A 15,236-nucleotide genomic window follows, 5' to 3' on the forward strand; every position below is an offset into this window, starting at 1 on the left:
TGAGTTCAATGAGGGGCAAGATGTTTGCCCCAGCTCCACAGTGAATTGACCCAGCTGCTGAGACACCGTGTACTGAAAGCAAGGGAGAGATTCGTTCGTTGGTGCCACCATACACAGAAGCAAACTTAGTGGGAACTCCATAAACAGATAGAAGGACTCTGAGTTATGCCTCAGCTATACATGTTCCCTACATGGGTGCTTAGGCATCTTTGTACTTTAAGTCTGAGTCGTGTATGTTCATGTATGCATGCATGTGTGTATATGGGCTTTATGTGTGTGTGAGAAGAGTGTTCCTCTTATTGGAGGGAATGTTTCTGTAACAACTGTCTTTTTAGTAAATACCTTTCATAAAAGCAAATTAACTCCAGCTAATTGATATCAACCAGTTCACTGATATTGGGCATGGGAGTAAAAAGCTTTTAAGTGATAGCATCAGAAACCCAAGACTTTCGGGGTTATCCCTAGAACCTTGAGATGAGAAGTCAGTCACCATCTGGGTACCCAGTCTACCAATTCAAATGGATAGTGGAAGAGTGATCCCAGAGAGCATATTACATATGCCTAAAAAGTACAGTAAGTGTATGTGGAACAGTATTATGTGGGAAGTGGCATTTAAAATGAGCTTTGAATGAAGCTAAGTATTCTAAGAGGCAGGATTGAGTGCAGACTACATTTCAAAGGTACTCAAATGGGAACTGGAGCATTGGGTGTATTGGGTATGAGGAATAGCAAGAAGGCCAGTTTGGCTGAACCAAAAAGGACATGAAAGGAAGTGATGTATAATGAGTTTGGAAAGGTAGTTTGAATATGAGGTAACACCATTTGTTTTGTGTAAAACTTTGAAGGGGTCATGATTTCAGTGTTCCAAGACCTGGCAGAACTGGGTGAAGTGGTTTATCTCAATGATTCCTTCATCCACTCCTGGTTTGCTGCCCAGCATGTCAAACTGGTTCAAGTCATCCTCCAGTGGCTGTGCCAGCATTAGCTGCTATTTGCCAAAGAGGGAAAATGCCAATCTATGAAGGAAATGGAGTCCTTGGGGGCACAAAAGTGCACATAGGAGGTTCATAGCAGGAAAGCTTCATGGATCTTCACAAAAGATTGAAGCCATACTGGCATGGGTCCCCTCTGACTGGGCCAAAACTAAACAAAATAAAAAAACTCTCCTACAAGTAGCTCTTTAATTTTTATGCTATTTTATTCCCAGGTTCTCCACCCTGATGATATTTCTCACTAATCTGAAGCACCCCAAAGCTTTCTAGGAGACACTGAAGACAGAATTCACACCAGGGTCCAAAGCATCATGATGTGCACCTCAACCTTTATCTTAATATCCATATGTGAAGAAATTGTTTATTGTGGAAACCAATGCACCCAACATTGCCATGGGGGAAACTCCCCTCATGGGTCACACTATTCTTCTACTTGTCCCAACCCTACAAATATGACTACTAATTGACTAATGCAGAAAATAACTAGGTGAGCTAGAAGAAGGAACTGCTCATGGTTAGCATCATCGAGGCACAGTCTTGAGGGAGTTGTTGCCCTATTATCATTTATACTGACCAGAAGAACCCAGAGCACACTGAGACTTCCTGGAAGATCAACCAATGGAAGATCCATTAAGCACTATTTTTAACACATTTAACTGAATCATGGCTTATACTCCTAGAACTCTGTCTACAAATAGATGCAGTGTTCTAAAAGCCTGAATTTGGATTCCAGACATGATTAATCATCTCCAACAGGCTCTTCTATAGATTTTCATCTACTAAGCCCTAAAAGGTTCTATGGCAGTTAATTTGCCAGAAGTAGGCAGGGATACTTGTGCTTTGGCCCTGCTGTTGTCTGCCCTCCATTCAGGTACAATCACTATATCCTAAGGACAATCAGAAACTCACATGCATTCCTGTACTTTTAGTTGTGGTTATAAATCTCTACTGGCCAGCCTTAATATGCCAGTGTTCCCTCTATGCTCCAACAACAACAGGGACCATGGAGAACTGTTCAGGACCTCATCCATGGTCACTAGATATTTTTGGTGGCTATGATTATGTGACATCTGACAGTATATTCTTTGACTAAGGAGCCAGTGGCATGGCATTCAGTTGTTGCAACACCTACCAACTCTCTTCCATCAAGAAGTGCACATTTCTACAATTTATCACAGTGTTCCTTCTATCCCAAGGTTTGATGACAACTTGATGTTGGTGTGGTAGATAGAGTCCTGTATTTGAAGTCAGGAAGACCTAGGTTCAAATTTCACCTCACAAAATTGCTAGCCATGTGACCCTGGGCAAGTACAGTCACCTCTCTGGACTCAGTTTCCTCATTTATAATATGAGGGTATTGGACTTGACAACCACTATGGTCCTTTCCAAATCTAAATCTATGATCCTATCATTGTAACCAAGATGGCTCATTTTGTTCCCTGGGCTGATCCTCCCACCATTGCAGAGGCTGCCTGCATTATCTGAAGGAAATCTTGTAATTCTTTGGTCTTTCTAATCACAGAATAACAAAATTTCAGCATAGAAAAGAACCCAGTGGCTATATAATCCAGCCTACACCAGGCATAGTATTCTTTCTATAACATACCCCCAAAGTGGTCATCCAGCCTCTACTTAAAGCCTTCCAATGAGGAGGAAGCCAATAATTCCCAAGGCTCCCTATTCCACTTCTAGAAAATTCCAATTGGTAATAGTGTTTTTTTTTCCCTTATTGACTATCTGTGGCTTCTATTCATTGCTCTTACTTTTACACTCTGAGACAAAGCAGAACAAATGTAATCCGTCTTCCATGTGGGAACACATCCCTTCTAATCTGCTTCCCCCATTTTATCTCACATTTCATTGCCCTCCAGGTATAGCGTCACCTTTCTATGACATAATGCCTTTCTCTGGTGGGCAGAGCACATGAATGGAATCCCACAGAAGTATCTCTTGTGCTACCCCCTCCTACTATCAGGATGATTGAATCACTCTGCAGAGTTTTAAATAATAACTCATTCAATGAGAATTACCATTTATATGAAGCATGACTTCAACCCTTCTTTTTTCTCACAGTCATTCTGTGTACCGAAGTTCTTGTAGTCAGTGATAACCGAGGGGAGTTGGAGGTAAGCTGGGCTTATTTGTGATACTGCCCACAAGCTGCCAAAGCAATGTACAACTTCAAACTTCCAATCCTCAGGGATTCCCAATAGAACACCAATGACCAGAGCTAACTGTCCTTCCTTACCCTCTACACCAGCATGATTTCCCTTAAAATGGCTGAATAAATAGTAAGTCTCCATCACTCAGAGTAAGTCTTGTGGACTAATATTTGGCAGTAGGTGCGATTTGTCTGAGGTTGATTTGAGTTGAATTTTCCCAATTATTCTGTATTTATCTTGTGTTCTATGAGCTTTTTTTTTAACAATTTATTTAAACACTTAAAGTCTTCTGAATCAGTTCCCACCACAAATGTGTGTGGATGGGTAAAAAGAATATGTTGTTCATAATATATTTGATTCATTAAGGTGATGGGACCACTTTCAGTGTCTAGTGGATTGAAAAGAGTATGTGTCTGAGTTGAGGGCACAAGTCAGCACACAGTATGGCATTAACACATGTCAGCTCCTCTATAAGAGAACACAGTTAATGTATTAGCTAGCCCTCTTGGCTTCATGCCATCTCAGCAAATCTGATAAGAGTGCTGTCTCTGCCTTCATCCAAGTCATTGGTGAAGAATTGAAATGAGCAGGAAAGGGTCAAAGAAAGAACCCTGTGTCTCTCTGCTAGACACCTCAGTCTGGGTTGAAAATGATTCATTTATCAACTTTTTTTAGAAAAGTGGGGTGGGCCTGTCAGATGGTTTCTACTTCACCTAATTGTGCTATTGTTCAGTCTATCTCTTCCCATTTTATCTACAAGGACATCATGAGAGAGGATATGCTTAAATCCAGATTTACTATTTCTATGATATCTGATACTCTAGTAACTATCCAAAAAAGGAAATGAAATTAGACCACCATTACTTGTTTAAATTGATCTGTGCTGGTTCATAGTGATTGCTTCTCCCTTTCTAAAATCAAAAACATATTAATGCCATGTTTGTGGACCTAAATTTGAAGTATCCATCTTCTCTCTCTCTCTCTCTCTCTCTCTCTCTCTCTCTCTCTCTCTCTCTCTCTCTCTCTCTCTCTCTCTGTTGAGGCAATTGGGGTCAAGTGACTTGACCAGGGTCACACAGCTAGTAAGTGTTAAGTGTCTGAGGCCGGATTTGAACTCAGGTCCTCCATCCACTGTACCACCTAGCTGCCCCCTTTTCTCTCTTTTTGAAAATCATAATATTTGCCTGTTACCAATTCCATGGCACCTGTCCCATTTCCTTATATATCATGGACAGCAATTGAGTAAGAACATCTTTACATTCTTTCAGCGCTCTTATTTACAGCTGGTCCAAGTCAATGATAAAAATGTTATAAAGAAAAGGGTCATGAAAACGAGTAGAGACTTTACAATAGGCTTTCACTGCTTGGGAGATCGGTGTTCTTTTTGGTACCTTGGTTCAGCCAGTTCCACATTCATCAGAGTATACTGTCACATAAGCTACATTTTTGCGTACTTTCCACAAGTATAGCTATAAAGAATTTTTGCCAGATGCCATTTTCTAATCAAGATACACTGTATTTATATTATTTCTTGATCTAAGTTGTTCTGTCAAAATAAAATAAAATGTTTAGAAAGTCTTATATTTAGTACACCCCTGATAGCTCCTAGCAATCACCACTTTTTTAAAAGTTCCCATAAACCATCTCTCTAATAATGAACTCTAGAGCTGAGTCGGAGATAGCCTTCAAATTTATCCCCGAATAATTTTGAGAATCTACTTTTCCTTCGCCTTTTGCATCAGAAAGACATTTGCCTATATCAAATCTTCCAGTTCCCTTTCCTGTTCATGATTCCTCAAAGATTGCTAACAGTACTTCTGTGATCTCATCAGCAAGTTCCTTTCATACAATGGAATCTAATTTCTCTGAACCTAGAGACTAGAACTTACTTAAAACTGTTAGGTGCTCCTTAACCTTTTTTTTTTTTTGGTTTTCTGTTGTTTCAAAATAACATTTGTTCTCCCTTTCTTAATTTCAAGGTCATTCTTGTTGACAGAGAAGATGAAAAGAAAATGGGCACTGGATAGTAGTACTACATTTTCTGTTACCTGCTGATACTAATCTTCCCCCAGGCTGAGGACATAGACCTTTCTTGTTCTTGCTCAGAGCAAAGAGAACATAATTAGGTAAGGTAGAAAAGGCTTGTTATTAGCCTTGGCATTTCTCATAAACTTGGGCTCATTCTTGGTTTTAATTTTCCTCATTCTACTCTCACAGGTTTATGCCTTTGTGTTATATTTGTACTTAGTTCTATATCTCCTCTCATCTTTTGGTCATGTTCCTTTAGATCTAAACTCATCCAAGAGCATTCTATGGTCACATTGGTTTATTTAGAAGCCTTTCTGACTTTTTTCCTCATCAAGACCATTTTTTGTTATACTGTTACATATATATTTAAACCTCTCTTAAGCAGTGTTATTGTCCAGAGTCCTACAGCATGGCATTATACAAATTTTTCTTTGACTTGTTTGAAATGTATTTTCCTAAAATCTAGAGTACGTGTCTGTCTTTTTCTGATCTTATGAACTCCAAGAGTCTATGTTTTCCCTCTGCCAAGGTTCTCATCATCTGGTTGATTATTAAAACCTGACTAGCAGTTGCCCTTGTTGCTTCCTCTATCTTCCAAGAAAAGAAAGTGTCATCAAGGCAAATCACATATTTCTTAGGTGACCTACTTTTCCTTTTAACATTTTAAAAACACCTACATGCAAGGCCAGGTACACAAACACCAATAATTTAAACAGATTTGACAGAATCTCCAGCACTCTGTACTAAGTGACCAGCACTTAGTGTAGCACTCGGCACATAGTAGGCACTTTAAAAATGCTTGTTGGGGCACCTAGGTGGCACAGTGGATAAAGCACTGGCCCTGGAGTCAGGAGGACCTGAGTTCAAATCCAGCTTCAGACACTTGACACTTACTAGCTGTGTGACCCTGAGCAAGTCACTTAACCCCAATTGCCTCACTAAAAAAAAAATGAACTTAAAAATGCTTGTTGACTGGAAAGACTTACATGAACTGATGCACGGTGCAGAACCAGGAGAACATTGTACACAGAAACAGCAATATTGTTTGATGAACTGTGAATGTTTTAGCTGTTCTCGGTAACACAATTGTCCAAGAAAATCCCAAAGGACTGATGAAGCATACTATCCACCTTCAGAGGAAGAACTGATATCATTTGAATATAGACGGAAGCAGGCTATTTTCAGCTTCTCTTTTCTGTTATTCGATTCTTCTTATACAAAATGACTAATAGGGAAATATTTTCTATAACTGCATGTGATTTTGAGAGGGGCAGAAGACTGTTGGATAGCTAAGTAGTGCAGTGGATAGAGCACCAGAGCTGCAGTCATGAAGAGTCATCTTCTTCCTGAATTAAAATCTAGCCTCAGACCAGCTGTGTGACCCTGGGCAATCACTTAACCCTGTTTGCCTCATTCTCCTCATGTGTAAAACGAGCTGGAGAACGAAATGGCAAGTCACTGTGGTGTCTCTGTCAAGAAAACCCAAAATGGAGTCACAAAGAATTGGATACGACTGAAATGATTGAACAAAAACAAGAATGTTGTGATCGGAGAAGCGTGTTAGGAAGGTAACTCATCAATGTGAAAGATTTATTAGAGAGGGAATGGAATAGCATCACATTTATGAAGCCCATAGCAGGCAATTCAGACATGCTTATTGACCTACTAGCTGACTTACTATGTACCTGTGAAAGACCAAGGTCTCCCACTGAATACAGGGCCATATCCAGTCGTCCTGATGTATATCTTGCCACTGGACCCAGATAACTCAGGAGGAGACAGTGAGACTGGTGACTTTGCACAGCCCTCCCTCACTTAAATCCAATTCACTGCAAGTCATAACATCACCTCCCTATGTCATGGTCTTCTTCAAGAATGAAGGACAAGCAACAATGACTTACTATGTGCCAGGAACTGTGCTGGAAATACAAATACAAGCAAACAAGACATCCCTGCCCTCAAGGAGTTTACATTCTAAGTGGGAAAGACAACACATATGGGAGAATGGTGAGCAGGGAGGAGTGTTTTGGTTTGTTGTTCAGTTGTTTTAGTTGTGTCCAATTCTTTGTGACCCCATTTGGGGTTTTCTTGGCGAAGATACTAGAGTGATTTGCCATTTCCTTCTCTGGCTCATTTTGTAGATGAGGAAACTGAGGCAAACAGGGTGAAGTCACTTGCCCAGGATCATACAGTTAGTAAGCATCTGAGGCCAGATTTGAACTTGGGACGATGAGTCTTTCTGACTCCAGGCCTGGTGTTCTATCCATTGCACTCCCTAGCTGCCCTGTTTTGGTAGTTGAGCCAATTACTGTTCTCAGAGCTAGGGGAGGGTAGGAAAATGGGGTCGGGGGGGTTGGAAAGGGGCAGTATGTGTGAGCAGAAGAACAGCATAAAAATGGCTGGAAATCTGGGTTTAGGCTGCATTTGGTGAACATTCACTGCTCAGAAGACCAGGGTCCTCAGTAAGAGAGGAGAAACCAAGAAGCAGGAGATGAGTTAAGAGGATATTCCCATAGTAGAAATCAATAGGAATGAGGGCCTGAGTTAGAATGCTGGCAGTTTGGGTGGAAAGGAGCATAGGTTCAAGCCATATTGTTGAGATAAAATAGACAAGACTAAGAAACAAATTGGATGTGAGGGGTATAAGGAAAAGATCAAACACCAGATTGAGGTTTCAAGAATGTGAATGGAGGCAATTGTGGTACAAAAAGAAAAACAGAAATAAAAAAAAATTAGCAGGAGGAGCCTGTGTTTTATACAGTTTAGTGGACATTTATCTATCATCTAGGTATCTGTCCCTCTGTCTGTGTGTCTATCATCTATCTATTGGATGCAGCAATTAGTTTAGTCAACCCAGTGTGATGGTTTTCTCTACTACCATTCAGTAGACTCAGAGTAGAGAGCTAAATGGAGTCAGAGGAGATGGTAGGAGTAATCAGGGTAGAGGTTAAGCTGAGTGAGACTTCCAGCAGAGATCCAGATTGTTGAAGCCCAGTGACACCACCCTATCTTTTCTTTATTAATATCAAGACATCATCATTTGACCTGGTTGAACAGTCAAAAAGGATGCCCACAATCGTATCCTTTCTGCTGCTCCTCCCCACAAATACTTTCCAATGTATTTTCAGTTCCTTTTTCTTTCAATGAGGGTTAATTGACTTGCCCAGAGTCACACAGCTAGTAAGTGTCAAGTGTCTGAGGACGGATCTGAACTCAGGTCCTCCTGAATCCAGGGCCAGCGCTTTATCCACTGAGCCACCTAGCTGCCCCCCAGCAACTTTTTTTATCTACAGAACTACTCCCCCTCCCCCTTCCACTTGTGTTTCTTTTGAACAAGGGTCATTATTCCACATCTCTATTTCTGCCAGGTGTTCAGTCCACCCAAAGCCCCTAAGATAGGAGATCACATTTTCACTCGTGTTAAAATGTCAATTTCACCTTTAAAGAAACAAACAAACTCTCAGCCATTAGGTCTTTCCATAAAAAATGTTAAATGAAGACATATATATTTTGCAAATGCCTCCCTACACTGTGGTAGCCTGACAAAACTCAGGGATACTCAAGCTCAAGTCTTTCTTTGGCAAATATTTGCTTTGTGCCCCTGGGCAAATTACTTAATCTCTCAGTGCTGAGGGCAACTCTCTAAGACCCTAAATTGCCGAGAAGATGCTGACATGTGCCAACAAAGGAAATTTCTCACTGGGGTCTCCCTAAACCAGTGAAATCATAGGTTTAGTTCACATCACTCTTATGGGAGTGTGTGTTCTTGTAGACCAAGAGTTCTGTTGCATACTTTGCCAGACCTTTATCATTCTGGTGTCAAAAGCTATGGTGTTGGGGGGCAGCTAGGTGGAGCACTGGATAAAGCACTGGCCCTGAATTCAGGAGGACCTGAGTTCAAATCCAGCCCCAGACACTTGACACTTACTAGCTGTGTGACCCTGGGCAAGTCACTTAACCCCCATTGCCCCACAAAAAAATAAAAAATTTAAATTTAAAAATTTTTAAAAGCTATGGTATAAAAAAATCAAATGTTATTATTCAACCAACACCATCTCAACACTTCAGTGGGTCTGTGATCTTATTACTTGGGCTATTCCATTCACAAGTACAGATCACAACCTTTCCATGTCATCTCATCCCATGTAATTCTTGTCCCAGTTCTTCCACACATCCTCCACTGGGGATATATTACTTATGCTGATGGCCTTCCTCTGCACCTCTTAAGAGTTCATAGATTTCTTTCCTGTTCCGGCGCCTGAGCGAGGCGCGTGGAGGGAACGCAGCCGCGACTCTGCGTGCGTCCGGACACCCTTTTTCCCTGCGCTCCAAGGGCCGAGCGACGACCGAACCGACATGACCAAGTGGGAGACAGCGGCGCCGGCCGTGGCCGAAACCCGGGACATCAAGCTTTTCGGCAAGTGGAGCACGGACGACGTGCAGATCAATGACATCTCCCTGCAGGACTACATCGCAGTCAAGGAGAAGTACGCCAAGTACCTGCCGCGCCGCAACAACGGCAAGAAGCTCATGACCGTGCGCATCGTCAAGCACGCCTTCCGAGACCATCCACCTGCTCACCGGAGAGAACCCACTGCAGGTTCTCGTGAATGCCATCATCAACAGTGGTCCTCGTGAGGATTCCACCAGGATCGGGTGGGCAGGGACCGTGAGGCGCCAGGCAGTGGACGTGTCCCCCCTGCGGCGGGTCAACCAGGCCATCTGGCTCCTGTGCACCGGTGCCCGAGAGGCCGCCTTCCGCAACATCAAGACCATCGCCGAGTGTCTGGCTGACGAGCTCATCAGTGCTTCCAAGGGCTCTTCAAACTCCTACGCCATCAAGAAGAGGGACGAGCTGGAGCGAGTGGCCAAGTCCAACCGCTGATCCCGACCCCTGTGGACAATAAATGCCCCTGCCCCCCCCCCCCCACTGCGGGGGCAGGGTCCTTGTGCCTGTCAAAAAAAAAAAAAGAGTTCATAGATAAGGGGCAGCTAGGTGGCACAGTGGATAGAGCACCAGCCCTGGATTCAGGAGTACCTGAGTTCAAATCCGGCCTCAGACAATTGACACTTACTAGCTGTGTGACCCTGGGCAAGTCATTTAAGCCCAATTGCCTCACTAAAAAAAAAAAAAAGTTCATAGATACCCGTTCACCACTTAAACTGTCCATCTCTTATCCCTTATTTCCACTTTATAAAGAGCCCATATCATTTTTGGTCATTTGTATCATGAATGAGATCTTTTACACCACTTTTTGTAGGCAAGTCATCATTGGTGACCTACTATAGTCTACTTATAACCATCATATATCTTTCTATCGTCCTTTTTGAGAACACCATCTATACTACTGATTTCCCACATCCTCCTTTCAGTCATAGCCTTCAGCTAGAAAAGGAGATACGAGCACAATCTGTGTCCACAGTCAGAGCCGTAACTAGGATATGACCACTGGAGACTTGTTCCAGGGTAGACAATTTAAAGCATTCGTATAGCACCATTTTTCTACCCATGGGCTTCTACCCATCCTGCTCATCCTACCTCATCCCCAGGGGTATTCCTTTTCCCTTTAGGAGCTTCAAATATCATGGTGCCCTAGGATATACTTCCCCCCAGCTATACCTCTACTACTACCACTACTACTGCCACTTCTCCCTGGTACAGAAATTGCTCATTAGATCTCTGTCCCCAAGTATTTCAATGTCTTTCACTGGGCCTCACTGGCACTAGAGAAGCAGGTTTCTTCTGACTTTATTATGGGTTATAAACTTAGAGCTGGAAGAGGTCATAAAGGTAATCGTGTCCAATCCCCTCATTTTATAGGTAAGAAAACTGAGCATCAGAGAACTTGAGTGATTTATCCAGCAACTAGTGTCAAAGGCAGGACTCACATCAGGAACTTCTTGACTCCAAGTCCAGTGTTCTCGCCTCGATATCACACTGCCTCTTTCTTTATTCCTATGTAAACTTCCTATATTAGATTTGCTAGGTAGATGAGAAATATCAGTCAACAAGCATTTATTAAGGATTTACCAGGCACTAGGCACTATGCTAAGCACTGGGAATGCAGGAAGGGCAAAGAGTTCAGAGATTCTGTACCAAGGAGGAGGGAATTAGACTCCCAGAAAACTGAAAGTCCCTTGAGGACTGCTGGACTCTCTAGTCCATCTTCGATATGTGTTCTATAAAGATATGATGCCTTCTGATTAGCTGTGTTGGGCCGACCCATCCTTGCTGCATGGATGCTGCTTCACCAGTCAGAAAAGATTCAACCACCATCACAAATGACACTTCCTAGGAAGTGGGTAAGAACACATTCTTTGTGCATCCATGCTAGTGGCCATAGATCCTCCTTCAGTATCTGTTAGGAATGGATTACTGCAATTGTTTTTTCAGAAGGCTTGGATTTATCTCCTATGGGAAAAGCTTCATATATTTTGGGGCAGGATTTCTTCTCCTTATATTTCTCCTCTATCATGTTTTTCCCTTTGTCAGGTTTTTAAAATGGATTTTGATTCCTCTCTGCCTATTTGGATCCTTTTCCCCCTTCTTGGTTTCCTGTACCTTTTTTTCCTTCCAGCCTGTCAAAGAAACCATTCCCCTCTTTAATAAGGCTGGTGATGGAGAGTCATTCTTGAGTCCTCTCACTTTCTTGGTGACCTTTCTCTGGAAGATGGACATCAGGTCACTGGAATGAATCCCAAAGTATTCACGCATCTTGCCTCTTAGGATGAGGTCCTTCCTTTGGAACCCTTTTGGGAAGCCCCCCTTGGAGATTTCTGGAGAAGCTGCCTGTTCATCTTGAATCTGGGTCATAGCTGTACTAAGAAAGAGACCTTTTGTCCCTTCTTAGCTCTCTCCTTTGAAGAAACACAACTTCTTCTTCTTCTTCTTCTTCTTCTTCTTCTTCTTCTTCTTCTTCTTCTTCTTCTTCTTCTTCTTCTTCTTCTTCTTCTTCTTCTTCTTCTTCTTCTTCTTCTTCTTCTTCTTCTTCTTCTTCTAGTGAGGCAATTGGGGTTAAGTGACTTGCCCAGGGTCACACAGCTAGTAAGTGTTAAGTGTCTGAGGCAGGATTTGAACTCAGGTCCTCCTGAATCCAGGGTCGGTGCTCTATCCACTGCGCCACCTAGCTGCCCCGAAACACAACTTCTTACTCCACTGAACACTACTTTTTTATCAGCGAACTGGAGGAAGCCGTAAAAAGCAGGCTTGTCAAATATGCAGAGAATAGGCAAGGATTGGTGCAGTATACCCAGAGTCAAGAAGATCTGAGTTCAAATCCATCTTCATATACTTTCTAGCTTTGAGACCTGGGTCAAGCCACTTAATCCCTGCAAGCATCAGTTTCTTCAACTGTAAAATGAAATAATAATAGCACTTATTTACCAAGATTATTGTGAGGATCAAATGAGATGATATTTATAAAATGCTTTGCAAACCTTAAAGTGATATATAAATGCTAGTTCTTGTTATTATAACTATTGATGGGGCAGCTAGGTGGCAGTGAATAGAGCACTGGCCCTGTAGTCAAGAGGACCCAAGTTCAAATCTCACTTCAGACACTAGCTGTACGTCACCTGTGCAAGTCATTTAATCCTAACTGCCTTAAACATCTGGGGTGATCTCCAGTCACCCTGATGTCTATCTTGTCACTGTACCCAGATGTCTCTGGAGGAGAGAGTGAAGTGGGTGACGTTGCATAGCCATCCTTCTCTTAAATCCAATTCACTGCAAGTCATGACATCATCTTGATGTCAGGGTCCTCTTTGAGTATGAAGGACAAAACAAAAATAACTATTGTTTTACAAAGCTAGGAAAGCTAGCCAATGTGTAATTGTGCTAGAACTAGAATTTCCCTCCCCTCCTCCCCCAAAAAGTTTTCACTAGACAAGACTAATGGGCAGAATAAATCTAGGAGAAAATTAATAGGAATAAAAATTAAGTGTTACACCTATGTTCAAAAAGTAAACTTCACAAAACAGACTAGATAACAGTTCATGTTAAAAGCCTAATTTGAGTCAACAATTTGACATGGAAACTCCTTGAGGGTAGTAATTCTTTGTGATGGGTCTTTGCATCCCCAGTTTCTAACACAGGGCTTTGCACATAGTCAATACTTAATAAATGTTTAAAGGGATAGATGGTAGCTTGAATGGAAATGGCAGCCTGAAAAGTGAATGTATCCTATGCTACAATGAAAGGCATGGCATCTCAAACAAAGGCAACAATCACTGAGCACTAAGTCTGCCCTCATTGTAGCACATCTGTAGAGTGGCATTCAGTTTTGGGCACCATATTTTAAGAACGAAATACACAAGCTGGAACATGTCCAGAAGAAGGCCACCAAGATGTCAGGAGGATTGATGACTGCTATACCAGGATGGATTAGAGAAACTGGAAATGTTTAGCCTGGAGAAGAGAAGACTTGGCAGGCAGAAATGGGGAGGGGAACCACAATAGCCCAAGTATGTGAAGGACTTTCCCAAGGAAACAAGATTGGGCTTTTTTTTTTGTCTGAACTCAGAGGATGGAAGTTGTGATGAATGGAAGCTGCAGAGAAATAGGTTTCAACTTAACCTAAGGAAAAAACTCTTAAGAGTTAGCATTGGGGGCAGCTAGGTGGCAGTGGATAGAGCACCGGCCCTGGAGTCAGGAGGACCTGAGTTCAAATCCAGCATCAGAAACTTAACACTAGCTGTGTGACCCTGGGCAAGTCACTTAACCCCAATTGGCTCACCGAAACAAAACAAAAACAAAAACAAGAGTTAGCACTACCCAAAAGGGCAATCAATACACTGCCTTCAGAATTGGTGGCTTCTCCTTACTTGAGGGCGTCAAGCAGTCAGGCCTCAGATGGCCCAGATGGGGCCCTGTGACCTTTGAAGTCTCTTTCAACTCTGAAATTCGGTGATTCTGGAAACTTTGTCATCAGGTGTAGTGGGCATCAATCTTATGCAGCAGGTGGATGCATAGAAATAGCATCATGCCAGGAAGCCCTGCCATTGGCATGGATATGCCTGCACTGTTGTCATGTATCTCAGTTGCCAGACAGGGATGGAGACCAGTTCCAAAATACCAAGGTGCCAGACATCTGCTACATGTTTCAAACAGGCCAACTGAACCATCTGGTATGCTTGTCTTTCACTTGGTGTCCTTCCCTTCTGCACTTCTGGGTCAGAGATTATAAAAAGTCAGAGCTGAAAGGGACCTCAGAGATCACTTGGTCTCTTTTCACTTTACTGATGAGGAAATGAAGCCCCAGCAAGGGACAGTAACTTACCTCAAAAATCACATCACTGGTAACTGGAAGAGCCAAAATTCAAACCCAGGTCTTATGATTCCAAGCCCAGTGTGCTGTCAGTCGATTACACCATGCTTTCACAGGACAGTCTCAGGGAACCTTATTTATCAAAGTGATAAGTCTCTCATTGGGCTATTGAGACAAACTATAGATTTCTGTCTCTAGAGAGCTTCAAGAAGAGTCTAGAACCCATCAAACATGGAAGGTCTCAACACTAATCTACCTGAAGGTAGAGAGGAAGTTGTACCATTTTCAGGTTGTTCCAAGTTCCATGGGTTTTATGGCCCATCCATGACACCGGAGACTACAGAAATAATAACTTAGATTCATTCGGCTTGCCTAACATAACATATTCTCACATTCCAGGTGCTCCAAGGGATACAAAGTTTAATAAGCCATGGTCCCAGGAATTACATTGGACCTAATTTCCCACATTTGTGACTTTTTCTAACAATGGCAGTCCATGAATAGGAGCAGAAAAAGTAGGGTGAAGAATTCTAGGATGATGGGGTGAACATATTTGGCATGGCTGACCAGGTTTCCTGGCTGGTGGAGAAACATGTGAAGCACAGTGGAAAGAGGTCTGAACCTGGGGTCAGAGGATATGGTTTAAAATCTTAGTTCTGTCATTTAATTCCTATGGAGCTCTGGACAAATCTCTTAGCTTATCTGTACCTCAGTTTTCTCATGTGTAAAGCAAGGAGCTACATGGCCTCAGAGGTCTCTTCCATCCCTATGGCCCTATGAGCATAAGC

The 15,236-nt window shown here is 42.3% G+C and overlaps 1 pseudogene; it reads left to right on the forward strand.

Moving 5' to 3' along the window:
• The first annotated feature begins 9,512 nt into the window (after window positions 1-9,512).
• Window positions 9,513-10,067, forward strand: LOC122743092 (annotated as a pseudogene).
• Window positions 10,068-15,236: the final 5,169 nt, after the last annotated feature.

Source organism: Dromiciops gliroides, chromosome 2, assembly GCF_019393635.1.
Source record: "Dromiciops gliroides isolate mDroGli1 chromosome 2, mDroGli1.pri, whole genome shotgun sequence".
NCBI classification, from domain to species: domain Eukaryota; kingdom Metazoa; phylum Chordata; class Mammalia; order Microbiotheria; family Microbiotheriidae; genus Dromiciops; species Dromiciops gliroides.